A 10448-nucleotide genomic window follows, 5' to 3' on the forward strand; every position below is an offset into this window, starting at 1 on the left:
TGATGGCCAGAACGTTACAGTCAATGGTGATCGGTATAGAGCCATGATTACTAACTTTTCCATTCCTGAATTGAACAACCATGATGTCCAAGAGCTGTGGTTCCAAAAAGATGGCGCAACATGTCACACAGCTCGTGCCACAATCGATTTATTGAAAGACACGTTTGGTGACCGCCTAATTTCACGTTTTGGACCTGTGAATTGGCCTCCAAGATCTTGTGATTTAACACCGCTAGACTACTTTCTGTGGGGCTATGTGAAGTCATTGGTCTATGCGGATAAGCCACAAACCCTTGACCATTTGGAAGACAACATTCACCGTGTTATTGCCGATATACGGCCACAAATGTTGGAAAAAGTAATCGAAAATTGGACGTCCAGATTGGACTTCATCCGAGCCAGCCGTGGCGGTCATATGACAGAAATCACATTTAAAATATAGTGCCACAAAATTATCTTGCGGATAAATAAAATTCATGTCAATCGAATAATCCATCGTTGTTTTATTGCAATTTAAAGTTCTATAGCTCTAAAAAAAACACCCTTTATTATAACATCAACATGAAAAAAAACTCAAACATTTTTCAAAAGTAAAATAAAATACAAAACTCTAATTTTGGCAATCTCTTCCGCATCCCATGGGTGAGACGACGCATTGGGTTTGGGAGATATTGCTCAAGGGGCTCAACATAACATGCTTACTTTTCGGCAATTGTTTTATTCTCACAAGGTATACAGTAGTTTTAAAAGGATTTGCACGTGTCATAAAGCCACCTGCGTCACTCCACGTACTGAATCCATTCCACTGTAGATTTGGTATTTTCGTAGCGCTCTAAGCAACCTAAGCATTCATTTTCGTGAAAAGTTTCGTCGTCTATGGAATCGTTTTCCATCGCACCATTTTCTTCAGAGGAAAAACTTACCAAACGTCGTTTCACACGTTTTATTCTAGCAAGGTTGTCATCAACTTCTTGGGTATGTTTTTTTCTGTTGTCTTTTGTGATGTTTTTCTAATTAGTTTTTCTGACATTTTATTCTTCTTACGGTTTCCTACTTTTTCCAACACCAATCTTTTTTTTATCTGAAATCAGTCAAGTTTTGTGCAGACAAAAGTTCAAAATATTTATGCGCCCTTCCTTGTTTATACCTTCAGCTCGGACATGGATGCATATTTGGTCTTTCGAAAGCTCGAAGTGGGATTTCTTTTTGAAAATAGTTTAAAAAGTCGGTATTTTGGGTCTGAAAATAAAATACTATTATGTGTCATCTGTCCCGAACCCATGGGATAGATGACGCACCTGTTTAAGTTATAAAAAATATCGAAAGATAGAATTATGATAGCTTAGTGAATATAGCTTTTATAATAACCCAACTTCAAACTAAATTCGTCAGAACGTCGACATTTAGCGGATTTCTAATTAATAGTGGATCGAACTAAACACCTTGCAATCTTTTTAGGTACTTACCAACTATATACCACCAAATATCTTGTAAGTATATCTCACTTTCAACATGATTTTTTTCGAACGGCAAGAGTTAACCGTCTGTATGCACTTGTCTTGGACAACCGGCGCTGCGTGTACCAAAAACGCGAATTATCGAATTGCGTCTTCTCTCCTGCCGCATCATGTCTCCCTGTTTTACCTTAAATGTCCTCCCCATGATCTCCTACAGAACTCCATCGTTGTGAGGTAACTTTTGATGTCTCGCCTACACATTTCTGGCAATATCACACTAATAACTTGACGGATATTGCTTTTCAAATCGTCAATTGTCTGAGGGTTATCGGTATAAACCCGATTCTTCACAAAAAAAATTCAAAGGCGATAATTCACAAGATCTTGGTGGCCAATTCACATTGCGAAAACGAGAAATTACGTGTCCTGGGAATTTTTCTTGCAATACAGTCCAACCAGGTCGGTTGTGTGGCTTTTTGCACCATCTGCATTCCCGTTTAGATCTCCAAAGCCTTCTGGACTCCTAATAATCAGTTACCAATAGTTCTAAAGAGAAAAACTCAAAGCATGAACTTGATCTAATAGTTCTTCTCAGCTGGTTTGTTGGGTGAATTTGTTTTATGCTGTTGTTGTAATATGGGAGTGACCAAGATGAAGCTCCCTCATATTTGCTGTTTCATACATCTGTCTACTAGACGTGAGATGAAAATCTGACTGGTGACGACTGCATCCAACTGTCTCATAACACCTTGTATCATGCCTATAGATCTGTTAATTTTGCCCGTATTCAAATGATTGAGATATAAATCCGGCCTGAGCAATAGACGTAGATCTTTAATGATCAACTAATGATATAAAAGATTATCATTGCAATTGTATAAATCAAGATCAGGTCCTAGACGTTAGGCTGTATTGTTGTCAAAAATCTCCAGAAATAAAAAATTTTCATTATAACAATATGGTAGTAAAATGTTGTCAACCATTGAGTTGACTAAGTCAAGCTCATCATAAAATATTTCAAGACTTAAACACTATCGTTAGATTTTTGTCAGGTGTGTATTTCCAAAAGAGTTTTTTTAAATATCAAGAAAAGTCTTTGTGCGAAGTCAGAAGTTTTCGCTTGCTATTCAAATTTCTACTTATTATTTGAAACACCCAGAAAAAAATTCCAAGTTATTGAATTATTTCCAAAGAAAGTACTCGGTGAATACTGACGTTATCACCATCAGCATCGTCTCTAGTCCACTCTTGGACATAGGTGTCCCCTTTTGTCTCCAACATTCTTCTGTCCTGAGCTTCTCTCATCTACTTATTTCTAATTTGGTTGGTTTTATCGTCCACCCAACATCTCAGTGGTCTGCCTTCGTTTTGTATGCTTGGTCTCCATTTCAACAAATGTTAAATGTTATTTCCTTGATCTCTGAAGACATATCCTGCCCAGCTGAAGTCGAATCGTAAAAATTGGTTTCGGGGATAAGATAAGTTGGTGGCGTTGAATTCTATTATTACACTAGGTCTTTTCAGTGTCTATTTCTTAGCCAGACAATCAATCAAGAAATTCAACCAAAGGTTTCCTGATGAAATGTCAAAATGCAGGTCGACCAGCAAATTTTTTTTGTGTTTGACGTGACATAATTTTTGTGTAGTTTCTTTCTTGGTTGACTTAAACACCAGCTCGCCAACTGTGTATTTGTCTATTTAAGCACAGTGCAACGTGAAACTGTGCGATTCACATTACAGTAAACAGAGAGCACGATTAACAACCAATAAGGTAGCATCTGTAAAGTAAATCGCACGGCGAATATCCAATCATAAAACACCTTTAGTAGTTGCCACGGAAACCAAAAACAAAAACCCGCGTAGCCGAGAACTTTTTGACGTTTCGTAATTGTGTCGTGATTTGCCCCCAGTTATTGGATTTGCTCAAGTTTTTATGAAAAAGATAGTGGTCGTAGAAAAGTATAGTACTCAACTCGAGTTGCGAGACAATTACGCACTAGAATTACTTAGCTTCTCACAATTACTATTACACAATGAGAGCATAACCTCAAAATAACTTTGCAGCCCTACAATAAGAACCTGAAACAAATTCCAAAAAGACGTAGTGACAGATATCTGTCAGAAATTAGCCAATTAATTGTCATGAATACCAAATTCCGGAGATAACATACAAAAACAATGAATCAAAATAAATACTGAGTATAATTTCCCATAGAAATTGTATTGTAGTATCGGATCAAAAGGAGCCGTAAAGATCAATTCTGTTTACCGAAGACACATGAATATTTTCGCCTTCCATTGATACCTCAATACCAGTACATAATATATCGTTTGATGAAGACACATCTGATTCACGTGTACAAGTTCTCGTGTCTTTGTTGCGTTGGCTTCATGTACCTGGCATAATATTTTGTGGTGCCCCCTGCTGTTGTCTGTGAAGTGATAATATAGTTTTTACAGCATCCTCAGACGTCTAGGGAGTGGCAAACGCAGTTGTGCAACCATTAAAATATTTAATTTCGATATAATCGAGATTTTACATCAATAAAAAACGCATAAATTGTTTTGATATATGTAGGTAGGTTTGTTGGAACTAACTTGGAAGTTTTTATGAATATTATTAACATATTCAAAGCGTTACGTTACATTTATTATAATCTTTCTCGAGCAGGTAGATTTGCTCGGGGAACTTCGAAGAATAGCTACTCGTAATAAAGCTCAGCTTCGATATGGGATACGATCATGTACTACATACTGTGCTACCATATTCACGATATTTAAGATACACTATACTGAAATCTCTCATCTCAATCAAACAATGGTTACGATAGTTTTTCATAGAAGAGTTTTTATAAGGCGAGGAATAATATTCTTCAAAAATTAGCTGGTTCTTTATGGGGTGCTGTTGCCAGCACTCTTCGTGAGGCAGTTTTGGCCTTGATTTTTTCTGCTGCTGAATACTGTTTGGTTCAATAGCGCTCATGGTCATAAAATTGATACACAGCCTAACGTTTCAGTGGAACCTTCCTTCAATCTAATGAAAGTGACAAGGAAATTTGGCGTTCGGAATGGAGTTCTTGTAATGTCTTCAACAAGGTCTAATTGTTGATCCTTCAGAGAAAGTTCTAAGTTTCAATCTTGCTAGAAAAATTGGTGTTTTCTAAATCGACTTAGGACTGGTCATAGTCGTTGCAAAAGTATGCACTTCAAATGGCATTCTATTGAAAGCCCACTATGTGAGTGTGGTGTAGAATAAACCATTGACCACTTGATGATACTTGTTCAATTTATGAATTTCATGGTGGTTTTCAAGCTATCCATTTAGTTTCAGATCCTCTTTCAGAATGGGTCTCTAACTTTAAATCAATAAAATAGAAACCATTACATTTATCACTCCTTCCTGATTCTTTTCTTTTTTGATTGCAAATTTAATTTTATTGTACATATTTGTCGTCAACTTTTGGTGTAGAGGAAGGATGGAGGGGGATTTTGTTTGGATGAAGAGAAACCCCTCCAATATAAATATGGTAGCTTATTCAGTAAACAAATACACAAACCAATCACTACACCTATACGGGGAGTTTTTGCTGAGGTTTTTATCTGTTTTCTTATAACATACGTTGAAATGTATGATGCCCTGTTTACATTTCCCCTTCTTATACTGAGATTTTATCTACACATGCTTTATTGTTGATTTTTGTATTGCTCTACCTCAAAAGAATATATATAACGCGTTTCTACTTTTCTCTTATTCTTCTCTCTTGACCTAATATCTGTATAAATCATTAAGTGAAAACACGGCGTTATATAGGGTGCGCCTACTCTCTTTGATCACTGATCTGGAACTTGAGTTAACCTTGATAATTCAATTGACCTAATATTCTTTGTGTACATTCACATGCACTTTGCGATATATGAATTGGAACTGCCCAATAGAAAAAATGTGAATTTTTCTTAACTTTTTCGAATAAAATAAAACACTACATATTTTACGTAAGGAGCGGTTGAAAAAAATAATATTGTGTTTGGGGTTGAAACACAAGTAAATGAACAATTTATGAGTTACAATGTTTGGCATAGGACTAACACTAACCTAACTAAAACTAAATTTGACGAACATCGAATAGATTTTACCAAAAATAAGCGATTCTCTACCTTTGCATCTCATAAGCTCCTGCTTTACTTGTGTTTCAACCCCAAACACAAGTCAATCAGGAGTTCATAATCATGAGTTGACACGTTCAACTTGCAATATCAAGTATATAGAACATACCTACAGGACATTCATTCAAAGCTATATTTGAAGAACATTGATTCGATTTTGCAAAAAATGAGAGATTCTTCACCTTTGCAACATACTACATAGATAATGATCACCCTTTCCCCTTTTCTCACAGTTGACAACATTAAAATTATACATGTGGATTCAAAAGTCAGAAGGCTCAACTTTTTGGAACCCTTTGAAATGTATAAGCTAGTGAACAGGAATATAGTTTCGAAATCATGAATGAACAAACAAAATGTTTTATCAAAAAATTCAAAGCGTTCAAATAATATTCGAAATCCTAGACATTTGGATAACGGTCAAAAATGTTTTTTTCAAGTTCACCTTTTTTTTTGGTTTATCTCTTTTTTGTATCTGAATTTACATGAATTAGTACCATTTGTAGAACCTTCAGTGTCTAAAGATTAACTTGAAATATGTTCGAAACTACACAGTTACACAATATAATCAAATTGTTAATAATATACAATTTTATTGGAACAAACAGAGAAAGTATAAAACTTGTATTAATTATGACCAACAGCCAAATAGTAACGGCTGAAACAGTTCAATAATAGAAGTTAGGAAGTCACACTTCACTGATATATGTTGCGTACTGTAATTTTTAAACAGAAAATAAATTCGAGTTGCCTCTTCCATCATTCCTCAATCTCTACATCTCAAAATAACAGTACCCTCTGAAACTCCCAAATAAACCAATTCTGCCTCAAATTTCCTGAATCCCACCCGAACATAAAACACCATTTTCTGCGATAAAAATCGGGCTGATAATCCATCTAAGCTCCTTCCCTGAACCTACCAACGTCTCAATCAACCCAGCATCCACCAGGATCTTCTATCTCACTCTGACCCTCCCCGCCGAGAAGTCATCAAAATATTTCATTAGGCTGGAAGTCTGTGATTTCCATAACAATGAACGACGTTCGTCCACAGATTGTATACGGCCAGTTAAATGACCATAATTCAGCCCTGTAATGGACATCTTCCTGCGAAGCGTCCTCAACAGCAAAGAAAGAAATTCGTGACAACTCTATTCCACATCTCATATCGTACGTAAATATCTCGCATAATATTTTATCCGGCCATATTGTGCTCACGGCCTTATCTCGGCTATTTATCTCCACACCTACGTATGGATAAGTAGCACCCGGTGCCACAAAATTAATTTTCAAAATCCATTCGTGCCTCTTTGTGCAGACCCATTCTCATTTCTCTCGTAATATTCATATAAATATCCTATTATGGCCGTTCTATGCCTCTTGATTATGATATATACATCGCGATGAGTGCGTTCTGTTCGAGATTGCCACTGCTTTACTGCCTCTTAGATTTTATTTAGTGAATACTAACGCGTAGTCACCGTCGCTGATGATGACATCTAATTTTAGAGAAGATGAACTCTGACGGATAGTCTCTACGTTGGAGTTCCGCAAGGTTGGAGTTTTGGACCGTTATTATTCTTGTTTTACAATAATATCCACAATAACAATCGTTTTCTACAATGCTACTAGTGGAGTTCTGCAAGGTTCGATTTTAGGGTTAGTTATGTTGGGAAAAAATTAAAACATTGGGATGAGGCTGTCTACATTGATGTCTTTTATGTTGTCTGACTAGATCTACGTCCTTGAGTGAACATGTTGATGTTCAAATCGCAGGGATAGGATCATTGAAATCAGGCAACCAATTTGGACTAAAACAACGTTTCGTCATAAAACTGAATGAAACCGTCAATAACAGTATCGATTCACAAGATCTGAGTTGAGTAGATGCCCATTTATGAGGCAGATATAGGGAATTCTACAACCCATGAATATATTTACTATTGACATCTATAAGGAAAATTAAATATGACTCATCCATCAGTTTGTTCTGACAGTAATTTCAATTTTATAATAAATTTTTTGATGCGTAGGTCGTTTTTTCTTAGATTTTATTTTTAATGAGTTACTGACAATTTCCAAGCGAATCTTTAGTCCACTAAATGAACTTGGTAAGCAAATATTTTGAACTTTGACTTCGTTAATTTTTATTTTATACATTTCTGTTAACTCAAATTATACCTTTTTTGTTTGTTTTTTTTATGTAGCTTCGAAAAAGTCTAAATATTTAAAAGAAACTTTGGCTCTGCCTGAATTGGTTGCTTGATTGCAATGATCCTAATCTAATCTTGTAATTTGAACTACAACTTTGACCGTTATATTCTTTTGAGGACAGAAATATTAGTTTTCGGGGTAAGTTTGACTTTTTTGTATGATATTTCTACTGATCTCTGCAGTTATTTCGTTTTGCATAAAGGTAAAGTTCTTCCTTTGCAACTGCGACTATTCTTCTTGGATTCTTTCACATACTGCCATGTACTTCCTGCATATGTGATGCTTAGTAGTTGTATGAATCCGTGTAATTGTTTCATTATATCAGGTGATACTCAAGTTATGGTTGAAAATCGCAGCCACATATTTGGCTTCAAATTTCTTACATTGGCAGAGCAAAATATGCATTTCGGGTAGGTCTAAATTTTCTGCTTTAATATGAAGAAATCAGCGGCCGAGGCTCATCGAATGCTCTCTTATACCTAAGGTGTGGCCGCTATCAGAGAAAGAACGTGCCGAGAGATGGTTTATAAGCTTCAAGAACGGTGATTTTGTCGACGAAGACCAGGATGACGGTGAAAGAGAGAAGGCTTTTTAAGAATTGAGAGGCATTTCTTTGATCAAGACCCGTGTCAAACTCGACAAGAATTGGTAGGATCATTGGGAATTAGGCAACAAGCCATTTCAATATGCCTGAAAGTCATGAGAATGATTCAGAAACAAGGAAATTGGGTGCCGTACGAGTTGAAGCCGAGAGATCTTGAACGACGTTTGTTTGCTTGTGAACAGCTACTTGCAAGGAAGGGATTTCTGCATCGCATTCTAACTTAAGACAAAATAGGATCATTTGATAATCCCACGCGCAGAAAATCATGAGGATATCCCGGCCATGCTTCCACGTCGACGTCAAAACCGAATATTCACGGTTCCAAGGTCATGTTGAGTATTTGGTGGGACCTGCTCGCCGTAGTGTATTATGTGTTGTTAAAACCGACTGAAACAATCACAGGCGATTGATGCATTTGAGCCGAGCATTGAAAGACAAACGGTCGCAATAAAATGAGAGACATGATAAAGTGATTTTACAGCATGAGAATGCTCGACCCCATGTTGCGAAATTGGTCAAGACCTACTTGAAAACGTTGAAATGGGAAGTCCTACCCCATCCGCCGTATTCTCCAGACGTTGCTTCCTCGGACTATCGCTTGTTTCGAGCAATGACACACAGCCTGGCTGACCAGCACTTCCGGTCTTATGAAGAAGTAAAAAATTGGATCGATTCGTGGATAGTTTCAAAAGATGCCCAATTTTTCCAAGGCGGGCTCAGTACTCTGCCCGGAAGATGGGAGAAAGTAGTGGCCAGCGATGGACAATACTTTGAATCATAAATCTATAACCAGTTTTTGACAATAAAGCATCGAATTTAGGAAAAAAACGGCGAGCAAAGTTGTACGCCTATGTACATATCGTATGTAAACATGTGTAGCTTTATCGACCACTGCTTCATTGTGATTGAAAACCAAAATGGCCGTTTTTTGGAAGGCGAAAGAACGTCCCCCCACCAAGCCATGACTTACCATTTCTGAGTACTGTCCCAACCAAAATATAAATGTTTCTCATGGTCATGGTCACTTTGTATTTGATGAATTGTGACTTTTGTCTTCGTAGATGAAAAAACTCTTTCTATCTTGAACAGAGTAAATATTTTAAAAATTTGAGAAGAGTTTATGTAGAATCAGAAAGTCTCAAAAGACTAACTTCATGAAATACCCTTGACCTCCCAATTCCAAAACCTCATAATATACTCATTCCCAGTTAATAACTCATATTATCCAATCAAGAAAAGGGTTAACTAATAATCATTTGTAGTCTATATCAATGCTGCTTTTTAGCTGGATACGATTCGAGAAAGAAGGAAGCTATTTAATCTCAATCTTAATTGTGGTAAGTAAAACTCGTTCTCTGAACACAATCACCAATCGATCTAAATGGCGTTTAAGTATACAATAAGTACAATAACAAGACGCAGATAATAAAGGTAATTGATTACGCTTTGTGCCATGCTCAACCGAAAGGGGGTGTGGTATGGAGGTGAAAAGATTAATTGAATTCGACTTTTTGTCCGTCTTGATATCTTCGAAAAATATTATACGGTCTGTGGGCGGTTTTGTTGAGGATTTGTATTGTGCTGTGGTAATGAACATTAGATTTTTTTTTAGACGTTGGATGTATATGGGAGGTGATAATTGTTGTGCTGGTTTGGTCATCATTCTAGTGGAATCTCTAACTCTATTATTCAGGAATTAATTTATTCCTTATTAGCATTATTATTTTTAGATTGTTGAATTTTCGATGTACCAATATTTCTGTTTTTCTCTTCACTTGACAAAAATTTAAATTTGTGTCATTTCTATTTTATATTTCAGACATCAAAATATAAACTACTTCTCTTCTTGAAAATTGTTTTCCGTTTATAGAAGACATGAAAAAATTTGCGTCGATTAATAAAATGAGTCAGAGAAATAACCAACCAGAACATTTTTGTAGAATGAGCAAAGCACTGACGAGAAGTCAGGACCTTTTTACCGTTGGTTCCTTCGCACACCAATTGCGTCC

This window comes from Harmonia axyridis, chromosome 5 (genome assembly GCF_914767665.1).
Source record: "Harmonia axyridis chromosome 5, icHarAxyr1.1, whole genome shotgun sequence".
Taxonomy (NCBI): domain Eukaryota; kingdom Metazoa; phylum Arthropoda; class Insecta; order Coleoptera; family Coccinellidae; genus Harmonia; species Harmonia axyridis.